The sequence below is a fragment of the Falco peregrinus genome, chromosome 2 (genome assembly GCF_023634155.1).
Source record: "Falco peregrinus isolate bFalPer1 chromosome 2, bFalPer1.pri, whole genome shotgun sequence".
Taxonomy (NCBI): domain Eukaryota; kingdom Metazoa; phylum Chordata; class Aves; order Falconiformes; family Falconidae; genus Falco; species Falco peregrinus.
The window spans coordinates 12,024,758-12,048,401 of NC_073722.1; the positions used below are offsets into that span (position 1 = coordinate 12,024,758).

The window sequence follows — 23,644 nt, forward strand, 5'->3', positions numbered from 1 at the left end:
CCCCAGACACAGGCGCGCACACGCACCCGCCCCGCGGCGGAACGGCTGGCGGCGGCGGGGGGGGTGATGTCCGCCAGCCACCCAAGTCACCTGCGGCGGGAGCGGCGCCGGGGAGCGCGGGCCCGGGTCCCCGCACACGCGTGGGGGCCGCGCGCGGAGATCGTTACTTTCCCGCCGAAGAACGTCCCGCCAGCGCGGCACGAGGCGGCGCGGGCGGCGGGAACAGCCCGGCGCGAGGCCCCCGGGGCGCTCACCTTGTGAGGGGCCGGCGCGGGGCAGGCACATCGCGCCCCCCCCCCCCCCCCCAACAACAACCCCCCCCCCGCCTGCGGCTCCGTGCGTTGAGGGGTCCGACTGCCGCCACACGGGGGACCTGGGCCTCGGGTTTGCGGGGGGCCAAGCGGCGGGTGCGATCTGTGGGCTCTTGCCCAGGGGACGCGCGGAAGGTGCTCTGTCCCCTCAGGCCTCGGCGTACTCTGTCCCCTCAGGCCTCGGCGCGCTGCAGGGACACCGCAACGCGCGGGAATCACCTTAAAGGAAAGTCGGAGTGTTTCTAGGTCTCCCAGGCTGTCAGGGGAGCGCAGGAGGTATCTCCATGTCCTACTGGAGGTGACCCAGACAGTCGGGGCTGGCGTGTGTGCTCTGCTGGGTGAGGAGGCCCAGGGAACCGGGCTTGTGAGGCCTGCAGAGGCAACGGCCTGGGGGCACCCTGCAGCAGCCCACTGGCACCTCCAGCAGCTGCAGCGCTGAGAAAACGGGCTCTTCACACGGCAGTGGGAAGACGTAAGGCAACGGGCATTGCTGAAAACGAGAGGTTCAGGGGTGACACAAGGAGAAACTTGCTCCCCATGAGGACAGCCAAGCAGTGTAGCAGGCTGTCCTGAGAGGTGGTACAGTGCCCATCCTTGGGAGTGATTAAAGACCAACTAGATATAGCCCTGAGCAGCCTGATCTGACCTCAGAGCTGAGCCTGCCCTGAGCAGCAGGTGGGAGCAGAGACCTCCTGGGGTCCCTTCCCACCCGGAGGACTTGGTGAGTCTGTGCCGAGTCAGCCACATGCTGTCAAGTGCCTGACATGAAGTCAGGGACAACATCACACCAGGAAAAAAGGACAGCTATAGCTTAGTGAAACCAAATAATTAGATATGTCTGCAGAAAGAGAGAGTTTGGAAATCTTTAAACAGGAGAATAATGAGGTTACTATTTGACCTAGTTGACATGAAAACTTATAAAATATTAATCTCAAGAGCTTTGGAGAGGGTGATGGAGAGATGTACAGAAAGCTTGAGCAGAACAGAAGGGCTTGTTTCTGTATCATAGGTGGTTAATTTAACTAAAGGACAGTGTTTTGCTGTTCAGGAGAGAGGATTTGTGGTTTAAAGCCCATATATTTAAACCAATTCTGATCTCAACCCACCAAAAAGGAAACCGAGGCACAAGAACAAGGCATAGTCATTGGTTTCCTCACACCTGCAGGTTTAGTGTGCTCAAGTGCACTAATATTGTGTACAATAGGAACCCCTACACAACATATCTGGTTTGTGTCGCTAACTGTGAGTGTCTGAAGAGATTGATGTTCAGTCCATGTAGCATTGAAGTTATCAAAGGTGATGTGCTTAAGCTATTAACGTATCTGGTGAGCAGAAAGGAAATGAGGCTACGAGGCTGGAGCTCAAGCACACGGTAGGGCACCCTTTTCAGTAGGAGAGAGCAAGTGTTCAGGAAGTACAACGGAAAGCAAGGCAACGGGCTCTGCTGTGACCTACACACACGAATAATTGCAGCTCAACAGGACCTTTAAACGGTCGTGTGGTGGGCACTTACCTGCAGAAGCTCATCAGGATGTGGGACAGCAGCATTCATACTAAAAGCACACCCTCTTCCCCTGCCTTTTGCCCAAAATCACACAGGAAAAATGCTGAAGTTATAAGTTCTCCAAATATAAGAAGTAGCCCTCCAGCTGCTATGTGCTGTGATCTTTGCACAAGCTCTTCTCCTGCCTGTAGCTGCATAACCACATACTCTTTTTTTCCAGAGTGCCCATGCCTTGGTGTGTGATTACAGTGCTGCCTTTTGTCCTGTTCATTCCACATACAGCCTCAAGCCCTGCTTACTCTGTTTACTGTCCTCCACTGCATACAAGGGTAACACTTACGAGAGCTTCTGCTCTTCTCCTCTGTGTGGTACCCGGCTTCCTCACACATTAGTTTACTTTTGCAGCACAGTGATGGCACTAGGCATGTTATCGTTTCTACAGTAGGAGAACTAAGAGACTCAGGCTGAAACTGTTACAGTGTCTGGTAAATGCCAAGTACCAGATTGTTGCCAAGAGTTCTTAGCATTACAGGGCATTTCACATGTTCAAAACATAATTTCCATTAACTTCAAATACAGTGTAGGAACAGCATAGCAATGCCAAAATAAAATGGTGGTAAACACATTGTTCTAGTATTTCATGGTGGATATTAGCAAGTGGGGAAAAAATTAACATCAAACTAGAAAAAACTTGACTTGCACCCATTACCCACAGCCAGGCTGCTGCATGAGAGCTCAGCCAGCTGCTGAGCTATTCCCTTGTGGAGCAGAAAACAGGCGGTGGTCAGCCACGAATGGTTTCGTTCAGCCAACCTGCCCACCACAGGAGCAACCCCAAGCCAACACCTAGTAGGCTGCAGTGTTTAGCGGTCTCATCAATTTACTTCTTCACTTGTTTTGGCAGACTGCAGAGGCACCTCTAAGTTGGTGTTCAGCTTTCTTAAGTGTCCAAACAGACAAGTACACACGTTGGGACTCACAGTATGTCTTCAAAACATTAAGCATTTAAGCAAGTTTCTTCCAGCTGCTAGGAAATGGTTGCCTCTTTTATTTTCTTCTAAGCAGGGACCTGATGCTGCCTTGCTCTCCTTAAATGTTAACTCTGCAGCCAGCAATCTAATCTTATTATTGTTTATGCAATCCCTTGCCTTACCTATTATTTAATGCCAACCTCTGGGAGGAAAAAAAAGCCTGTTGCTCCCTGCACTACTCTGGCTGTGCATCAAGGATCCGTTGGAAACAAGCTGGTGATTACCAAAGGAAACAGAGTGGCAAAACATACAGAAAAAGGGGATGAGGTTGGACATGCAATCTCTGTTCCTTTACTTCCTTTGCATTTCGGTGTGGAAAAGCAGTAACAGTCTCTTTTAATCAAGTTCCTAAGACTCCTAATAAAACCAACGGTGACTCCTAGCTATGCTCCTAAGGTCACGGAATTAATGTAGAGGCTGGTAGCACCAGGACTTTGTCGCCCATGGGGAGAAGATGGTGGGACGAGGAGGAGTGACTGCTGTGCAAAAGGGCCATGGAGCTGCTTGCTGAAAGCAAGACAAATCCAGAGATTTGGTCTGTCTGAGGAGATTTTGGAAGGAAGTGTGTTTGGGTGATTTAAAATTGCCGTTCATCCCCTATGGTCTGCCTTCTGGCCCCTTCCTTACAGCTTTCCCCCTCTTTCTCTTCTTCTGGTCCTTTTCCCTCCTCTCAGTACTGAGCCCTGCCAGCTCTCGCCCAGCTTGCCTGTGTGCCCTGCTTAGCTGCGCTTTTTGCCTCATGCAACCTAAGCAGAGCTCAGGTACAGCCACCTTGTAGCAAATGGTTTCTGTCGTCTCTAAGTAGGACAAGCTTTACTGAGACAGGAAAGGAAATGACCGCTTCCTAAAACTAGCATTTGAAATGCTAAAATAAGAAATAACCCTTTCAACACTCCAGGCTGTTGCTTATTTAATCTGCAATGCTACGTGTTTACAGGATACTCTATTTTCTGAAGGACAGTACTTGAAGGCTTAAATTGAGGCACAGTGGGTTGTTCTTTGGTGATTCCTGAACTGTGAACAACGTTCCTTCAGACATTTGTAACACATAATGGCTCCTCTAACATATGAAAACTTTTGCACCTCTATAGCAAAGCAGCAATATAATCTATTAATACAATTTACATTCAAAACACTCTCATTCTTGCTGCTGAAGTTGGTTATCACTGCTCCTTTGTCAGATGAGACAAAGCAGCTGCGATCAATACTTTCTTGGGTATCTGCTGTGGGGCTCCGGCACTGTGAATCTGCTGAAGCTGCAACATCAGCACATGTAGAGGCAGCCATTTATCTACAGTTTTTGTAGGAGGTTCCCAAATTCAGGGCTGCAGTGAATGGTCAGGCCCCTGTCTGTGTGCAAACACCTTGGGATGGTGGGTTTTACGGAATGGCTGGACAGTTTTCTTCAGCCTTTCTGCAGTGGGATGGTCAGAGCTACCCCAAATAATGCCAGAAAACCAGCACTTTTAAAACCCCAGAGACCGGATAGGTCAGGAAGTATCTGATCAAACCCAGGGAGACCCAGGGGTCCTACTGGGATGAAAGTAGGAAACTTTATTTTTTGGTCTAGCTTAAGCCAGGCATTGCTGATATAGGGAAAACTGAATGGTTCAAACTGCAAACCGTGGAATCTGCCCACAGGACGCTCACTGAGAAGCTGGGCGGCAAAAAGCACGTGTACTGCCTGCTGCTGGGTCCAGCCTCATCGTCCCGTTACAGGGGACTTGTGGGTGGATTTCTTTCAATGTATACTCCCAGGGCTTCCCTTGTGCTTTCAAGGGGGGAAAAGAATCACTGAGCCTAAGGAACCGTAGAAGCTTAGCTCAGCAGCCTGGCAATATTGTAGACGTGCTTAGATATGGAAGAGACAAGTTTGTGTCCAAGTTGTTTATCCTGAATGAATATTGAATTATTTCCTTGGGAATGTTTAACTTGATAGGAGAGACTAGACAAAGCGCTATCCTGAATACCTGATTTTCCAGATGCTTCTTCATAGCTAGGTTAATGGAGGTTGGGCTGTTTATTCACGAAATCTGAGACTCTGTGGGGATAATTTACAACTCTTGACTCCCCCATGCCTTGCTGGCTACTTTAAGTACCTTACCAGGTTCAGTAAATGGCATTTGCAGGTGTGAATTGTATGAGCAGCCTGAGCTCACTAACTTGAAGGATTTCTGTGGGTGATTGATTGCCTGTCAATAGGTTGTATTGCTTTGGAGATGGAAAAATCCAGAGAATGGATGCTACAGGAAGAAATACATATGTTCTCAAATTCTTTTATCATAATGTCATAGCATGTGCAAGCTATGCTTAAGGCTTGGATGATAGAGAGGAATATCCTGCAGGGTAGAGACACTCTGCCTCATACCACTTGCAGAGCCAAATGCCATTCTTCCTATCTGCTCACCAGTATGGACAGAAGACTTCCCTCTGCAATTAAGTGCTCTACAAGACATTACTGTGTTTAAGTGACACTCCTCAGCAGATGGCCTATGGTTCCTAGTACCAAAAACGTGCATCTTTTCTCTATGGTTTCTTGCTGCATGCATTAAATAATAAATCCATCTAAGATGGTTACTGAGGGTGTCAGAATTTTTCTCTTCTGTATTTCATTTCTCTCTTTCCTCAGAGACAGTGGAGGAATAAGGCAGATAAAACTCACATTATTATAAAAAACTGAGTTACTCTTGAGATTCTTTTCTCCTTGAGTTTCTTTACAGCAAAAAGTGCCTGCATCTTGCTATATCCCAATCATTTGCCTGCCTGTAACAAAACCTCTAAACTCAGTACTGGAAACACAGAGAAGCGTTCACATTAAGTAATGAAGTAAACAGTGAGGGAAGTTTCCAATGCAAAGCTGAATTTGAACTTTTAGTCCACAAATTCTCATTAGGGTTCATCAGTACAGGAAGTCTTATGTAACAGATAAGGTTTCCTTGGTGTGCACATTTCTTACGGTCCCCTTGCCTAACATTTGAAATTACCTCTCATGCCCAAGATTGGAGGAGTTTATCGTATTTCCCAGCCTTTCGAATATACTCATTATCTAGAAGCTATTCTGTTTTCTAAATCAAATTCCATCCTAATCTAGTGGCTGCAGAGGCTCTGCATCTGCCAGATGATGTACGCAAACCACAGCATGTTGTCAGTAATGACATTCAAGCTATACTCTGTTCTCTTGTTTGGTCTGGGAAACTGGTAGTACTCTTTCACAGGCTACAAGAGTTTAGACTAGATGGGAACAAAACAAGGAATAAGGTAGATGAAAGTACAGGGAACCTGGTGGAGAGTTCTCTCCCAAAGACACGGAAGGGATGTGTCTTTCTGTCTCTACAGCATCACTTGACTAAGTTCACTGGTGGGTTTGTGCATCTGATTTACATTGCAGCAAATTGCCCCACGTCTACACTTTTGAGGGAGGTAGAGCAAAAGGCAATGAGGGAGCACATGCACGTGAACTTTTTGTAACAAGCTTGTTTGAATCCACTTTTTTTCGTCAGCCAAATAATTAGCGGCTGGCTCCACATAGTGGCTTCTCATGTAATTCCACTGAGTAGGGGGGGTGGTATTTGGTATTTTCTCTCTCAAAATAGCATTGCTTCAGTTTTCCAGTGAGGTGTCGTTTACAAGCCTGAACAGTCTCATAGCCTTTGCCTTTACAAGCCTCTGAACAGTAGAGCAGTGGAAGCTGGCTGGAGTCCTTCTGGCCACTGCCAGTCCCACTTGTGTCTGGAGAGATTAGGGATTAGAAAGATGGTTGTGTTCTCATGCACATCAATGAGTGCAGTATCAGGTGCCTGCAGAAATAGGGATAGCGTATCAGTGGATGAGTTTGCCCTCTATTACCTTAAGGGTGCACTGAGAATTCTTAAAATAAAAAAAAACAATCAACCAGAGAACTAAATGTACGGAAATATGGTACCAACCGAAGTCAGTGTCTGGCACTTAAGAAGTAACCATGCATATCCCACAACTTTGGCTTAGAGGTCTTACAGCAGACAAGTTTTTGACACATGGTTATGGAAAAGCACTCTGCCACTCAGAACTCTTACTTCATTTCCCCCTCTGAAGCCTTCTTCCTGGTAGAAGAAATCTCACAAAAATCTAAAAAACTCGTTTCTGCTGAAGCTGTCTTATTTTCCTCAATGCTCAGCTATTTAGCAGTGATCTGAGACATACAAACTTACCGCTCATGCTCCTTCAGTGCTACAAGCATGACTGATTGAATCAAGCATTTCTGCATGTCAAAGACAGCATACATGCTGCTGAGATGTAGCTGTTTACCTGGCCTTTTAGGGTGCTACAATGCCAAAGATACTCCTGTGAAACATCTTTCAGAGGCCAACATACCTATCCCCTCATTCTACTCATCTTTTAAAAATGAGCCATTTTTAAAGCAGAGGACTAAAAGAAGAAGGGAAAGGCATGCACCTGTTTTTATTGCCAGCTTCCAGCTTTGCAAGTGACAGTACCTTTTCTGCACAGTACCTCCTTGTTGCTCAGCCAAAGCCTGAGTTACTGACAGGGCTGTAGCGCAGTTCTGCGTACAGTTTGCTAGAGCTGAATCCCGGAGCTTTGGAAGAATCCTCTAGCAAAGGCAAAAGGTCAAAGGGACTCTCAGATCTTGCTGTTTGTTTCTAAAGCCCTTAACAATATTTATTTGCACATCTGAAAGCGAGGAATAATTTTCAGCCGAGTGAGGAGTTTTAAAGCTATGACAAGTCTGCTAAAAGTATCTCATTTCAGTAGAAGCTGTGCTGAATTAGATGCTTTACTGTAAAGCCCTTGTTCATGTGTGTGCTGTGCACAGCTGTGTGATTTTGTATCACTTTGCTAAGCTATGACCCCCCATGCTACTCGGAGGCTTTGATTTCAGTTGCATAAACATCTGTGTCAGCCTGAGAGGAAGCCAAGCTGATCCACACAAATAATGCTGGACTGTGTAATAATGTGTACTGTTAAAAGCATGACTAAGCTCTAATCGGAAACTTTCTGACACTTGTTAACAACAAGATGGGTTCCTGTCTGCTCCTGATCATGCCATCTGTCCTCTCTGTGGGATGTGTGGTGTTAATGTGTAGCTTTCCATTAAAACATGATTCAGTAACTGGTACCAATCATCATCTCTGGGAACCATATGCACTTCTGGGACCATCCAGTGAGAATGGGGACTCTGATGTTCCTTTGAAGGTGCCAGCACACGCGACTCCAGCTGTTGAGTCTTCAGCTTACAGCACTGACAAACTCTCTTCTCGCCCTGAATGCCTGCTGTTTTGTGATAAGCTCTCTCTCGCGATGCAGTGACCGCAAGTCTGTAGGTGCAGTGGGTGGGCTCTTCCTTGGCCTGTCTCCGCACGGACCAGTTGTAAAAATAGATGAGGCGATGCACAGGTGTTTAAGAGGGCAGCGGGGGAAAGGAGAGAGGAAAAAAAGAGTCCTTTTCTTCCTGAGGATGCATATATAATGTATAAAGGCAAACTCTTTAAAGATCTGATGCGGCAGGACAAAATCTTGCCTGACTACATCATGTTAACACGTTCATCAAATAGCGCTTGCCCTCTTGAGACCCAGTTGACAGTTTGGTTCACACAGCAAGACCACAGTAAACAAACAAATGCTGTGTATGTGCATGGCCACAGAGGGGGACCTCGGGCTCCGAGATGTAAGGAATCATAGCTGTCGTATGTACGGAATCATAGGATAATGCAGCAAGCAATAGAATGGCAACCTGGTGTCACATGAGATGAATAAAACTGACATGGTTAATGTACACGTGCAAATGCATCTGGATACTACTCTTTAAAGCTCTTATTTCTACCACAGTGATTTTTGATAATCTGCCTCAGTTGAGAAGCAGATGGGGATGCTTAGCACTTGCATTTTCTATTGATAGAAGTAGCATGCTATAAGTGTGTGCACGAAACACCCCAAATGTCTATTGCTACAGCAAATCAAGTTTTTATAGCCTCTTCTTTTTAAAGACAGTTAACAATTCATTGTTGTATACCCAGTTGCACTACTATTCAATTCTGTCCAAGTTTCACAGAACGCAGGTGCGCAGTTTTAATCTTCTGTCTCTGTGTAAGTCCCTCACTTCTCACTGTTTTTCAACAGGACCACTCTTTCCAGAAACTAGTCTGACTTGCAAACAAAAGAGAAAGTAAGGCAAGGTTCAGTACAGTGCAGCACTCACTCTCTAATCACATCCTTTCAATTCATTGAAACAGTGACTATGCAGACCTCCATAAAACAAAAATAATTTCTTCCAGACGTTTCTAGAGGCATGGCTAGTGTTTAGAATGGTGTTGCCAGAAAACGCTAAGAACCTGTATGTTTTTATTTAATCTTTGGTCTACAAATCTATGTTAAAATGCGCAAGAAAATATAATGTATACCTAAGTACTGTAATAAGTGGGTTGGCAAAATGCAGTCATGAATCCATACAGTCCTCAGCTGCGGCTGTGTACGGAGATCCCACGTGAAAAGCTGGGTTTGTTCTAATCACCAGCATGCAATCATGTCGGATAGCGCTTTGTAGTAATTTAAACTCTCCGTGCTCTTTCTGAAAACATGCCTCAACAACACACAACTTAGTTGGCATCATATGTTAGTGGGGACTGTTATCGCCCTCCTATTGCTTACGCTCCAACTTAGGCAACTACCTTGAGCCTACTACTTCACACCAGCCAGTCTTGGGCAGAATTTTCCTTGGCAGTTTTTTCCTTCAATATACACAAGCCTTCTTTTGAAATTCTCAGGGCTGTTCTGAAATTGTGCAAACCTACAGTTAATGGTAGATCAGCTACACCTTGCAATGGCAGAAAATTAAAGCCACTGCTGTGGAACTGCTGTGCACACTACTTGCTTTCAAACATTGCTGAGAGCACTTACTACTTTTTTTCTTAATAGTGATACTTCCAAATGTACGCTGCCAGTGTAGCAGTGAACGTTTATGCACCCACCTAGTGCTGAGAGAAGGGCTGCATTCTGATCAGTTTGCACAGGGAGGCACGCAAAGTAAAGCCATTGAAATAAGCTCCCTGTTCAGAGTGCCTCTATCTTGTTAGCAAGGACATCCACACATCCACCTGCACAGAGACAGTGCTCCAAATAACACAAAATTTGGGTTAACTCTCAATTAAAAATGTAGATGTTGAATCTCTTTCCTCCTCTGAAATGCCAGGTTGGCAATATCATTGGACCTGGGGGCAGACAAAATGCTCTTTTGATGAAGGATCTATTCTTGGCTGTGTGACAGACCCCCTAGGGAGCCTGCTACAAGTCATTTCAGGCAGCGCTTTCTGTAACATTTTGCCCTGGCTCAGGTCTATTTATTGTCATTGACTTCTGCTTGTGCAGGAGTAAGCCACTGCTAGGTAGCTCTGAAAAACCTGTGCTTGATCCTTCTGCAAGCTTGACTGAAGCCTTGAGCTTGAGATGCTTCTCACTGACTGTAAAGCCACTCTCCTTCTCTTTTTCTCTCTCTCCATACCTTACACATACCATAGATGTAAAGATGTGGGATCCCATCTGGATACCTGTTTAGAAGCTAAATTAATTTTTGTAAAGCATTAAGACCCTCAGTTTAAATAAATCTGAAGTATCGCTAGTAGCTCGGAGCTTCTTTGGCTGCAGACCTATCAAAAGAGTGTAGAAAGATGGGGTGGGCAGATGCACGCTTGGGGAATTCATACTTCTGCTGAGTTTTTACCGGCTGCCTCTTTTGTCTTGGTCAGTCCCGTTCCATTAGTTGCCTGTTAGTGCGAGCTAAGCCACGTGCTGCGCTGATACATACCCTGCCATTCAGAAAGCTTAGGGCTGGCCTTGGTAATCGCGCCGGCCTGTGCTTCAGGGAAAACTGGCACAATAGCTCATCGAATGAACTGAGTCATTCTCCATGTACTTCCTGGAAAGATTATGACCAATGGTAATTGCTTGTAATGAACAGGCACCCATCTTTTCCAAAAGATTAACTTCCATTGCACAGGGGTGAGGTAATCTGCACAGGTTTATATCATACTCCCTGCTTATGCCCAGCTCCATTTTAAGATGGATCTCTTCCCTCAGGAAAGTTCATAAAATGCTTAGGTCTTGTCTTCATTTCTGAAGCCCCAGTGGTTTTCTTAGGCAGATGCATGGCTACAGAAAAATTTCACACATTTCATGTGTGAAATGCAAAGCAACAGGCTCAATAGCCCTTGGAGCAGGGAGAGGGCTCTGTTGGCAGGGAAGGAAGCTGTTCTGGGGGGTGGAAATGAGAGTCCCATGTACCATTAGAAAGGCCACTGCAGAAATGTGGGAGAATTGCAAGTCCTGACCATGCAGAAGGGATAAATTAATGCACATGCTAGCTTGTTCTGGCCATCCTTCCTTTGAGCAGTGCCCTGATATACCCGAGGACAAATGTTCTTTGATGTACCCATCTTGGACAGGACCTTCTGCTAACATAAACCAGGAAGGCTGGTGTAACTTCTGAAGCACCTGATCTCCCTGTTAGGGTGCTGAAAGGCAGCAGCTACCACACATTCACATACTCACTGCTGTCTCTCCCCCAGTGTCCCACAGAGCCGGGGCTGGAGCACAGCTCTTGGCATGCTTTTGCAATCCTACATGGCATTCAGAGCTGGTTTGCTGCAGAGGAAAGGGCAGGAGCGAGAAGCAACCCGCCCTGGCTACAGGCGCGGAGCAGCTGTAGGTGTAACGCACGGATGTTCGGTGCTGCTGGAAGCAGTTACTAATGGCTGCAGATCTGCAAGCCCAAGTAGCTTATCAAATTATACTTGGGCCTACATCCCCCTCAGTAATCAAGGCTCTGCTGGCAGCTCCAATTACAAACTCTCTTTATCACAAGCTAATAACTAAGCTGTAAGCACTTAGTCTATGGCAGCACACTGTGGCAGCAAAGTCGTGGAGCATTTTGTTCTTAAAAAATGTTATTTCTATGGGTTGGGTTTTTGTTTGGGTTTTTTTTTTTTTTTTTTTTTAGGAACAGCGATTGCAAATAGTAAGAGAAACAATTAAAAAACCTGAGACACTCAGAAGTTCCCTAGGCTCATAAGATGGAAATGTGACCTGCTTTATTATGGAGGTTATTTCAGTATTTTTGCCTTTCTAATCTAAAAATGTTATTTATCATTCACCAACCAGTCACCATGTACTTCAGTATTATTACCTGCTTCCCTATTATCACAAAGGTCCGACAGTAAAGCCAGACCTAATAGAAAAGAGCCAGTGGATAAACTGTCACGAGTTGCCGTTTCTATCAAGTCTAGTTTTGAAAAGTGTTTACACATTTATTAGGCAGACCCTTCACTTCCTGGCTGTTTGTGCCTTCGCTGACATGAGCCCTGGCAGGCAGAGGACAGAAGTTGCGCACCAGCATATATGCAAGTGGTTGTGATTATTTCAGCAACACGTTTTCCTAAAAGCCATTTGGGGACACGGCTTTTCCATCCTGAGAGATTAAGCATGGAAGGTGACACAAGGCATTCCTGCAGCCATGCAGACACACACACACACAGGTGTACTTCTCTGCAGCAAGGATCAGCACTAAAGGATTTAAAGGATCAACCTAATAAGCTTTGGAGATTCCCTAAGCTATGCTGTCCCTAGAAAATGCTTGTTTTTCCACTCCTAGGAAGTGCCACAGCAATTACGGAGAGAAGTTTGTATTCAAACTAGTGAACGCAGACTTGAGTTTGTGCTAAATCTGAGTATTTGCCTACAATATTTGATAGGAATGAAATAACATTAGTGTTTTGCAACTGGATTCAATAACAGCAGTGGCATCTAATTAGTTCCCGTCACCAGAGGGCATTGGAGGACAAGTTGATTTTTAGAAAGCAGGGGCTCTATCAATTCAGTTAAACCAGCAAATATTAATGAAGCCAGTGGACCTGAGACCTCCCTCTTGTTGGTACAAAATGAGCAGTTCTGGCACAAGCAAACGGGGAACAGGGCCCTGGGTCTGCCCCCCGCAGAGCTCCAGGCAAAGGGGCATGTCCTTGCTTGTCCACCTGCAGCTACACACACATCTGAGGACAAGCTTGGGCACAAATCTGGAACGTGACTAAATGGTGCTTCAGCGATTGCTGTGCACCCAAGTCACAAGTGTGTTGGGATAGCTCTTGAGGTACCAACCACTTACCAACGAAAAAATGCCGATATTTGGCATTCAGCTTCTTGGGTCCCCAGGTATGGTGCAGCAGGTTACTTCAGAAGACAGAATGCAGGAGAGGCAAAGTGCCCAGTGAGCTTCCTCCTGGAAGGAGCTGAGCAAGGGGCAGCAGGGCAAATTTGCACAGTCAGTCCATAGCTCCCCAGCCCAGGCCAGCTGTCTTGTAACACACCTACAGCAGACATGGAGACTACGAGGCTTTTCTAGGCTGCAGCAGTTTTCTTCTAATTCCTAGTTTGATTCATGAAATTAATTTCCATGTTAAACACAGATTCAGATGTTTACAGCAGGAGAGGATTTTTCTAGACCACCCCACTTGACTGAAGGGTACCTCTTCAGATTAGCAAAGGAATAAAACCAATCTGAGCCTGGAAACAGTATCAAAAGTACTTACTTTGTCTGGTGCCAAAATGGCAAATATATTTCAGTTATCAGAAAGAGATACCATCCATCAGCATCAAACAACGAGGCTTTCTATGCGTTATGAACACTTTGCTTTTAAATGGGAGGGAGCTGGCCAAGTGGCCCTGGTCTCTTATCACCATAAAATAGCAATGCTCATTGATAAACTATGACTGTGGCAAATTTATGTCCCATGTCAGATCCCCAAGGCTATGAGATCATTGACTTCAATTAGAGAGTGAATACTGCTGGGTAAGAGTCAAAGGCCTTTTAGTCTAAGGCAGGCAAAGCAGGGTCAGCTCAACACCCTAATAGTAATAATGTTCCAGGTTATATCAGGCAATTGTTTAATTTGGATCATATTCTATTACCTTGTTTTTCCTTTAGACATGGGGGTTTTTTTCGCTCCAGTTTTCGCTTCACTTCTTTCTTGCAATATGCTGGGCAACTGCAACAGTCAAGTGAGAGAGGGAAAGCAACAGGGTGTATTAATTTATTGGCTGTTTTAGATTTAAAGCCTTGCTAACTCTACAAAATACAATAATCAATGTATGGGCCTTTCCAGCACATCACATATTCAAGAGGTAGCATATATACACTGCCAACAATGCTAACTCGTTCATTTCTCTTTAAAAGCCAGGTGGTCTCCAGAAAATGAATACTCAGAGTTGTCACATTGACATTGATTTGGACTATGGGAAGGACAAGAAACTATCTTAAAGCCCTTATAGAGAATGCTTCCAAGTTGTCCATGAAGTTTAAAATAATGGGGATCTGACATGAATTCATGACTTGTGTTGATACTGGGACATGCCTCAAAACAAAATGCATCCCGTTCTTTAGCCTGTATAACTTGCCTTATTCTTCTCAAAGTTTATCATCTGGAAAGACATATTTTCTCACCAACACCACATCCTTACACTTTTTATATAATCAGTAGAACAGACTCAAAATTACAAAAAGCAGGGACTAAACAAAGCAATACATCTGTTGGGACACTTGTTTTTTGCACTGGTCTAAACATTCATTAGTGTGCTTTTAGCAGGAGAACTATTACAAGAAATTCTGAATTTTAATTTATTTTGAAACTTAATTTTTGCATTTTAAACTATGTTAAATTGAATTTCTTATCCAGGTAGAAGTAGTTTTTAAATTTCAAAATAGAAAGCTGGTTGGAATATTCACCTTTTTTGCCAGTTAAAGAGTTGACCTCCTTCTGTTCCCCTTTGGGGAAATGTGGGATTTAAAGAGATAAGTAAAACCAGAACCAGAATCTTAAAATAATACTAAGTTAGCAAATGCCCGAAATGAAATTTTGATAAAGAAATAGAACCACAGTAGTGCCCATAAGAAATTAAAAAGAGATACATTTCCAAAATGACCTAAAATGCTTTTCTTTACTTTAGAACTAGCATAAGTTGTGAATGATACTGAAACAATACAACTTGAAGTACATTCCAATATTCTCTGCCCATGGTTGTGCTGTGCTTATTTTAGGCTATGGGTATTTTAGAAGAGAACGCTGCTTATACAGTCATGCCCACGTATGGTAATGTGCACATAGCTCTATCCACCAGGGAAACTAAAGCACAATTTATATGTTGATGCACTTGAAAGTTAAGATAGTTGAAATGCTACTTCTCTACCTGCAACTCCAGATTTTGGCAGGTAGGCATTCCCCTACCATTTTATTTATTGCTTTATTTACTTTCTCCAGTCATTTTTCTTTTAGATCACTCGAGCAAGGCTTCCTAAAGCAACAGTACCAGTCAGAGAAAACAGATCAAAACTTCCCTTTTGGTCCCCCTCTAGTGCAACGCTGCCTGCTTCCCGTAACTCCTCAGTGCTTACAAAACAGATCTGCACCAACTTCTGTGAGCTGATGCTTTTCTGCAGCTTCAGCAAAGGACCCACAGCCTCTCGTCTCTTTGCTCCCTTCTTATTTTGAGATGCAGGTGAGGGAAATTCCAACATTTCCTTGCAAGCAGCAAGGAAAACCTCTGTGCACTGCTTTTGCCTTGTAGGCACTTCAATAATTTGCAGAAGCAGTAAACCAGTCTTGTGAGACAAGTCACACTGTGAGGCTTGACCGCTTGAGCTGTTCCTGGTCAGAAATAACAGCTAATGTATGAAGCACTTGCATGTAGCTCCCACTAGCCCTCACAGGAGATACCATTTTTCTGGCAAGTGAGGCAGCCAGGATGGTAGAGAAGAACGTGATCAAACAGGAGAGGGGGTTACAAGTCTGTCCAGGCTTTGTGACAGATTTTGAGAGCAAGAAGTAAATTTGCCATCAACAGACTTTCAATTCTTTCATGCTTGGTCCTTTCTATAACACGTTTACAAATAAAGTGTTGTCACTCTGAAGTTGTCACAGTGCCTGTGTCAAGTGCCTGGGTAAGGACTGCGTTGCTTGAGGCACCAGTAAGCAAAGGAGAGCAAGGATGGAAGCAGCTTGCACACGCTATTGATTACACAAAGAAGAACCAGCCTGCTGAAATCCAAGAAGTGTCTAACACTAATTAGGAATAGACAGAAATGGGACATATTATATTTCGTATCAATACAACACATAACGTGCAGTTTCCCACAAGCATCCCCTTCCTCCTCAGGAAAATAACTAATGGATTTTAGGAGCTGAGGGGGGCGCTTTCTGTCAGAGGGGTGCAAGAGTGCTGTGGAATGGAAGGAAATACGACTGCCATGCGCAGCAGGGAGAAGTGCTACACACTCATGTCAGAGGCCCCGGATCTCAACTGAAGATATTTATAACTGCCTCTGAAGAAGATGAAAGTAGTTCTTATGCTGAGAAAGGGAACAAAAAGCATTACCTAAAAATAAACGTCCCAAGTCAATGCCACCTATTTCTACATCCCCTGTTTCAGAGCTGGCTAAATGAACTATATCAAGAAACATTCGGGTTGTTCGAAGAGTAATAAGGCCATTCTGGAATTGGAATGTCTTTTACTCTCAAATGCTGCTAATTTATCAGCAGTTTTCTGTACTCTGCAATATCATCTCTCACTGAGTTGAGAAAGGCAATTCAGTCAGCACAAGGATGTTAGCTGATCCAGACAGTGACCAGGGTAAGGTGACCGATGAAAGCACACGTTAATTGCGCTCCCATGTTACTCGGTTTAACTCCTGCGAGCCTCCAATGAGCATTGCCAGGCTACGCTTTGAGCTGGCACTCCTTCTCCACCGCTGCTTCCACCAGAAAACGCAGAGGGCTTTTCAAGCTGAAGGAGGCTGAAAACTACCCCCGACTGGTCTGTGCTCGTTCAAGAATTTCAAAGCACTCTCCAAATGACTTTGCAGAGTTTCACCAGACTCCAGATCTGTGAGCTATCGCACCCCCCTGGGGGGCAAAGCCGCTGCTGAGCAGGTGGAGCTGGGAAGCTCTCTCAGCTCTGCTGGTTTGGCTATGGGGCAGTCTGTGCTTAGCAGGGGTGCAGAGTAAAAGAAACAAACTAGAAACCGTAAACAGGATACTGTTCTCCCAGTCGCTGTAGATTCAAGGAAAAAATGGCAGACAGTGGGTCATTGCTGCAGACCGCCTCTGTCCTGGTTTGATTTCAGGGAACTCCCTCCTAAGCAAGCAGCCTGCCTAGGCTAAGTGAGCCTCATTTGGGGCTTGTACCCTTTCTCCGAAAAACAGCCGGGCTATCATCTGCTCTTCCTTCTCTTCTGGTGCCATCCCATAGAGACGCAAGCTGCCCCCTCCTCACAGGCATACCTCTCTGCTGTGGGGCCCTAGCACTGGGCCTTCACTTCTATAAAGGTCTTAATTTCAAAGCCTTTCAAAGGTCTCCATCGTAAAAAGCCCTTTCAAAAAGGCCGTCCTTAATAATGCCTGCTGTGGGAAAGCTGGGTTTTCAAGTGGATTCAGAGTCTCCACTTTTAGACCGGGACTTGCATTTGTCCCCACTCAGATGGAATAGGCGAGCGGCTGGAGGGCAGGCAATACGCCTTAGGGCTGTGCTCAGAAACCATCTCTGCCTCCAACTCCAACAGGTCACAAACACACGAACAACAACTAAACATACAATCTGGATAATACAGGGGCAAAATAGCAAGCCAGCCCCGTATGTACGCATACCGCTGTGAAGTCAGCTCAGTAGGTGAGTCAGACGAAAAGCAGAATCAGAAAAGAAGTTTACAGGCCCATCTTTTTAAACTCTGCTCTACGTTGGAGATGGCTTTTCTCCTCCTCCTCCACATCTGGGCCCGGGTGAGGCGGGCACTGCTGTCCTGGCTTAGCCACCCTGCTGCTCCTGGCGCTGACAGTCACCTGCTGAACAAAACCACCTGCCGCCTTTGCTTGCCAGCGACACCCAGGCAGCCTTCCTTCCCAAAGGGGTAATTTCTTAAAGTGAAGGAGAGGCTTCTGCTCAGGAAATGAAAACAGGGTTCCTGGGGCTGAGGTGGCGGAGGGCAGCTCTTCTGGCAGTAGTTCTGGCGCACCCCAGCAGAGGGCAATGGCAGATGTACAGATGCATCCATCACTGCACGGCACCCCTGCCGTGTAAAGCAAAAGTTCTCCCTTCCCTGCCTTGTCACAACCTAGGGAGCCGGGCTGGGCTAACACACGGAACAAAACCTACCTAGAGCTGAATCAAGGCCCAGCGGAAGATCTGTCAGCGCATAACTAGCCAGCAGCAGGAGCAAAGCTTTCCAGATCTGTCCTGAGTGACAGCAGCCTGTCAAGGAAAGGCCTCAGCAGGATTTTCATTGTAAGATCAGAAAACGCACGTGGTCTGGCTTTCTTGCTGTGCTGTTTTAAAGAAAACAGATAAGTGAAGCTATATTTCTCCTCTGGCACATCCACAAACGCAAACCGGAAAGGCTAAGCTGGAAGCGGCTGGTGTGGAGGAGGGAAGGGCAAAGAGATAAGGTGGAGACTCAGACATCAGGGAGAACCCTGGCTGCTTTATCTCTGTTCATGGAAATGGTTTCATTTTGGAATCTTAAGGTTAGCCTCGATGTCCTTTTGAAAGGGACTGACAGGGGTTCAGAGCAGAATTTGTTAAATGTACACGTACCTAAAAACGAGGGCCAAAATTTGAGGCAGTTAAGCTGGACTCTCTTACACTGGATTTTTGCACTTTTCAGTATAAAACCTGGGATGTCTCAATTGGGGGCTGAGAAATAGAAATGTCCAGAACCAGCAACCACTTAAAAACCCATGCCAATAAGACTGTATGTCACATGCACTGAAATGCAATGACCATTCATTAATTATGCAGGCGTGCCACAAAGGCATGTAAGAAAACTGTTTTGACCAAGGATGTGAAGAAACGTTTACAAATCCTCTCACAGCAATAACCATAAATAACAAGTAAACAGCGACAGGAGCAACTGCTGCTGTAATATTGCTGTCATTTGTTGTGTGTGCATCAGCAGGCGCTGCAAGGGGAAATGACTGCTGGAGGAAAGAGAAATATGTTGCCAAGCAACACGAGACCCCGGCCGGGGGGACCCCCTCCCCTGCCCAGGAGCAGACAAAGCTTCCCAGGCCTTCTGGCTTTAATGTACAACCACTCCGAAAGCTAAGCCAGCATCCATCACGGGAGAGTGGACACGGGCAGAGCGAGCGAGCAGGAGAGGGGATGAGAGCAGAGCCTCTAATTGGCAAGGAGAGGCTGCAGAGGCCAAAGGAAGAAATGGCAATTGCACCATGAAGGGGTACAGAAAGGAGCTAGGGGGGCAGACAGAAGCCAAGCCAGGAAGAAGCAGCCGACCTGGGAGTGTGGCTGATCCAACAGCACTTGGACCAAACCCCGCTCCAGCATGGAAGGGCTGGACCTGACTGGGGCTGCCCTGGTTGCAGAGAGATGGAGCAGCGTGGAGTAGAAGGAAGATACCCTCCAGGGGTTTTTTTTTCTTTTCAAAAAATGCCCGTGTAACTGTAAAAATGTGTGTAAACCCACAACATCAGCTCTTTACGTTATTTTTCTGGGTCCCTGCATGCTCTGCGACCTGCCGGATGGGAGGAGGATGCAGAGTCTGGAATTCAAAGCTCAAGGGCAGCAGCCAGGTACCTGCTCTGGTTCCTGTCTCTGCCATTAACCTCCTCTGTTAGCACGGCTAAGTCACACAAGACTTTCAAGTGAATCTCAGGGAACTGGCCATCCCACCCGATAGAAACTGGGGAGCAGCTGAATGCGTAATTACAGCAGGCACCTTGGAAAACCGTCAGTTTTTCAGTTGTGACAATGACTGGGACTGCTACATTTCCCTGGTAGCTGGGGTCAAGCAAGCATCACTCTGACGCCGAGAGCCAACTTTTACCAACAGCGTCTCTCAAAAGTTGAAGATGCCGGCAACAAATAACGGCGCACAGTTGTGACTCTCTAATGCCAGCTGCACTGAAGGGCCGGCCAGGCTGGAGGGCCTGGCGCACCAGCTACCTGAGCGAATGCTGAGATCTGCCTTATCGCCTAAAGGCATCGCATACGGCTGAACATGAGCACAATTTACCTCCTACTTCCCAAGCATGGCTGATTTCCACAAAGATGAAATTAAACTTCCTTCTGTATGGATGAAAAGACTCCCTCAAGCTGAAGTGGTTCACTAATTAAAATAGCCCTTTGTCCAAGGTTAGCAAATTAAAAAATAGCAAGTGCTACGTTGTCACAAATCTACTAGGTGTTGTGAGGGGAAACTAGAGATGTACAACCAACATGTCTTCAAATCTCTTGCTGAATCTCTGTTAATCCCCTGCATTCCAGATATCAGAGCAGTCACGCCGGCCTGGGGATCTGCTTCCAGTTGGTCAATAGCAGCAGGAAAATCTTTAAACCTCCTTTTGATCCAGACATAAGTCGTGCAGGATCTGCATCTTGCAGACCAGCCCTCGGTTCTCCCAAGACTACCTGCTGCAAACCGGAGATACGGTACGCAGAGCCAGCGGGACTGCGCGATGCAGAAAGTATGCTAACGTTTGGAAGCACTGCTGCCTCCCAGCTCCCATCACATATTAATGAGCTGTTATTCATGGATGAAATGCTGCCAATTTGTATTACACAGGCAGTCAGGCAAGATGATCATGTTGGCCCACAGCAGCTTTAGCCTGTGAGGGAGGCGTGGAGTGTAAGCCACACTGATTTCCATAGGGTGAAGATTCTGGGAGGGTTCCTTCTAACCTTCAGGCGTAATCACATGTCCGGACAAAAGAAATGTGACTTTGCCTAATTCTCTCCTCAGACATTGCGTGACTGCAGGGCCCACCACATCCCATCTCCAGGCTGGTACCTTTTGCAGCACATGTTATCTCTCTCACAAGGCAAGTGTTCTTCACAAGGGGAGGAATGAGAAATAGCTTTGTATACCACATTTGCTTCTCCTCTTCTGCTGAATGGGAGAGGCAAGGTTTGCAGAATCCCCTTCTTCTGTTGGGCTGTACCTCTTTCTGCTTGTTCCAAGAAATGTTCAGGTTAGGAGCAGGAGGTCTGAGACATGGGAGGTGAGGAATATTAGGCCTCTACCCAGCTGTATGCCCCAGGTATTCCGTGATCCCCGTATACACACAGGTTTTTCACATGGCAGTGCAGATGTGCTTGCGTGTGCACCATTTTCCTGAACGGCTTCCGATAATCTCTCCCAATCCATTGCACTTCTGAGTTCCTCAGAGCCAAGAACTGGTGAAGGTCTTTTAAGAAAACCACCACGTTTTTTAACAGAAAAGCACCGTTTTAACAAAAAACAACCCCACACCTTAATTACGTGAAGGTACTTCTTAAAATGATCCAGGCTCCTCTTGTTGCTGCTATTTTGAAAGCCTGCTATGATTACAATGGGATGTTATGCAAGACTGGCACAGTTTATGTTTTATATACATAGGCAAAAATACATTATTCTGTATCGCAGTCCAGAATTGCATCCCAGATACATTCTTGCAATTTCCAAAGTAAAAAAAGTGTAATGATAACCAAAGGTCAGAAGGAAAACCAAGGAATCCTGTGGACATGCAGGCATGTGGGAATTCATGTGCGTACAGCAACTCACATTCACACTGATGGGAGTTAAAGCACGCCTATCTTTTGTACACCCAGATGAGAACACCATGAAACAATTCTTTCCTGACTTATATCCACTATTGATGGAGGTGACATAAGGCTTCAGAAGGTGCAGATGAGGGAAGAACCCAAACCTCTGGCTGCTACTCTAATCCTTTTAAATCTGCTCTGCCACCACCACCAAAAACAGCCTGATCTTTTGCCACTGGTGTCCAGAGGACAGGGAGGGAAAGTGAGGATCTGTTTTACCATTTGGTAACACTACCACAAAGCAGGGGACTCTGAATAACCAGACTTTAAAATGAACTGGATAAAATGGACTGTTCATCCTTCCTCTGAGGCCCCATACAAAGTATGTATGAACCAACAGCAGACATAGGTTACAACTGATATTCAGGAGGTAGAAATAGGAACATTTGAAGGAATAAATGTATTTTCCTCCTCTTTCACCTGTTTCACAGTTCTGATAAATTTAAAGCATGAGTATAACCCAGTGCCACACAGGCCCGTGTTCTTGGTAATATACTGTTGAAAAGCAGAGTAAATTAATAAACTGCAGAGCTCACTCCTGTTGTTGTTGTAGCTAAACTGCTTTTGATACGTGAGCCAGCCTCATACATTCTAATAGTCTGGATTTACCCTATAAACGTTTCCAGTGAAATATATGAGAGTTCAGATATGTTTTCCCTTCCAGCCAGAGGAGCCTCCCTGTTCTTCAGAAGAAGTGTCTTCTAGGAAGTGTCTAAAAATAAAAGATGCTGCACTGCCACTTGTGACTGGCCTGTAAGAAGTTGCACCCCAGCATAAACTGAACACTGCCCTTTGCAAAGTTTTTTCAGCTCTTTCGGAGACAAAAACTGAGCAGCTTTGACGGTGTAACTCCATTAAAAGAGCTTATTTGATCAGTCTGGTTTCAAGCTTAAAATGCTTTTGGTCTCACTACCCCAATCATCTGCTTTCTTGTGACAGCAGTTCTGTCACCCTCCTGGGATTTGCCTTTGCTGCTGGTCAACAGGCGCTTCCCTACAGAAAGAAGAGCTGGCCTCTTTGGCAATGTCTGCCAGGTCAGCAAAAGGCAGGACCACTAATTTGCCTTAAATCCTGGGGCCATGCAGATGCTCAGCTCTGACAGACAGCTGCTATGTGGAATAGCAAGTCCTGTCCCTACCCGATGCCTCAGTTTCCAGTGCTGTAAACTACAGTTACAGAAACTTGTTTTCCCTGTAGGGCACACACACAAACTACAGTGCAGCAATAAAATACCCCTGTTGCCAAATGGGAAAGACCTAGGTCTGGTAAGATACCACCAGTACATTTGACTTCATGTTACATTTTGCTGCTCAGGGCTGCTGTTCTTGCTTTGGAGAGAGCTTTGGACAGCTGCAGAAAATGCATGTGTTTACAACAGCAGAAATAAGCAAAGCACATATGAAATACATGCAAGTGAAAGAAATGCAAAATCAAATTACATTCATCAGAAGCAAGCTGAGAAATCAGCCACAGACAAACTGTCAAAATGTCCTGACATAACTGGAGAAATCTCTTCGTTGATCCTGTCATCTATTTATATATTGGGGCTTATACACATCATAAAACTCTGTGCATCTGAGGTATGACTGTGTTTCCACAATCATAAATAAACTCAGCCTTCTTTTGTATGTGATCTGACTTTCTGTTCTGGGTTGCACAAGGAGGAAGCATAACATTGGCTGCGGACTATGTATGACTAAAAGCATTATAAATCTATAGGCAACTACAAACTCTGCTACCAGTGGAAGGTGAACAGAGTTTTAAGCAGGCACTAGCTCAGCCATAATGGACATGCAACTTATATATTTCTGTGGATTTAATCCCCTGCCCTAAATTCTATTCCCGTCTACTTTTGTCAGTCTTTGCTGGATTTTGCGTGTCCACTGCCATTTTGAAATTCACACCCTGTGAATGAAGTAAAAAAAACCACCCGTAGTTCAACGTCAGCTGGCCTTAAAATGTATAGCCCTTGTGGTTTTAGGTTCTGTCAGAGTTTTACTTCATTTCCCTATATCAGCAGGGTGACAGTGCTTGAACACTTCTGAGCCAGTCCCTAAAGTCATAGAGAGACTGTCTGGCCAGAAAGCCAACCCACACTACAAAGAGAACTGCAATTAAAGCGCATAAATCAGCAATTAAAGAGTTACTAATTTCAAATAACCGACTACTGT

The 23,644-nt window shown here is 45.5% G+C and overlaps 1 long non-coding RNA gene across 2 annotated transcripts; it reads right to left on the reverse strand.

Moving 5' to 3' along the window:
* Window positions 1-948: 948 nt before the first annotated feature.
* Window positions 949-23,092, reverse strand: LOC129783758 (uncharacterized). 2 transcript variants are annotated; one of them, XR_008745616.1, is made up of 3 exons: window positions 18,030-23,092; window positions 13,797-13,873; window positions 949-13,117 (listed from the first exon to the last, which is right to left on the reverse strand). It is a non-coding gene; the product is annotated as an uncharacterized LOC129783758 (long non-coding RNA). The 2 variants fall into 2 exon arrangements; XR_008745617.1 differs by having other exon boundaries at window positions 949-13,254.
* Between the last annotated feature and the right edge of the window lie 552 nt (window positions 23,093-23,644).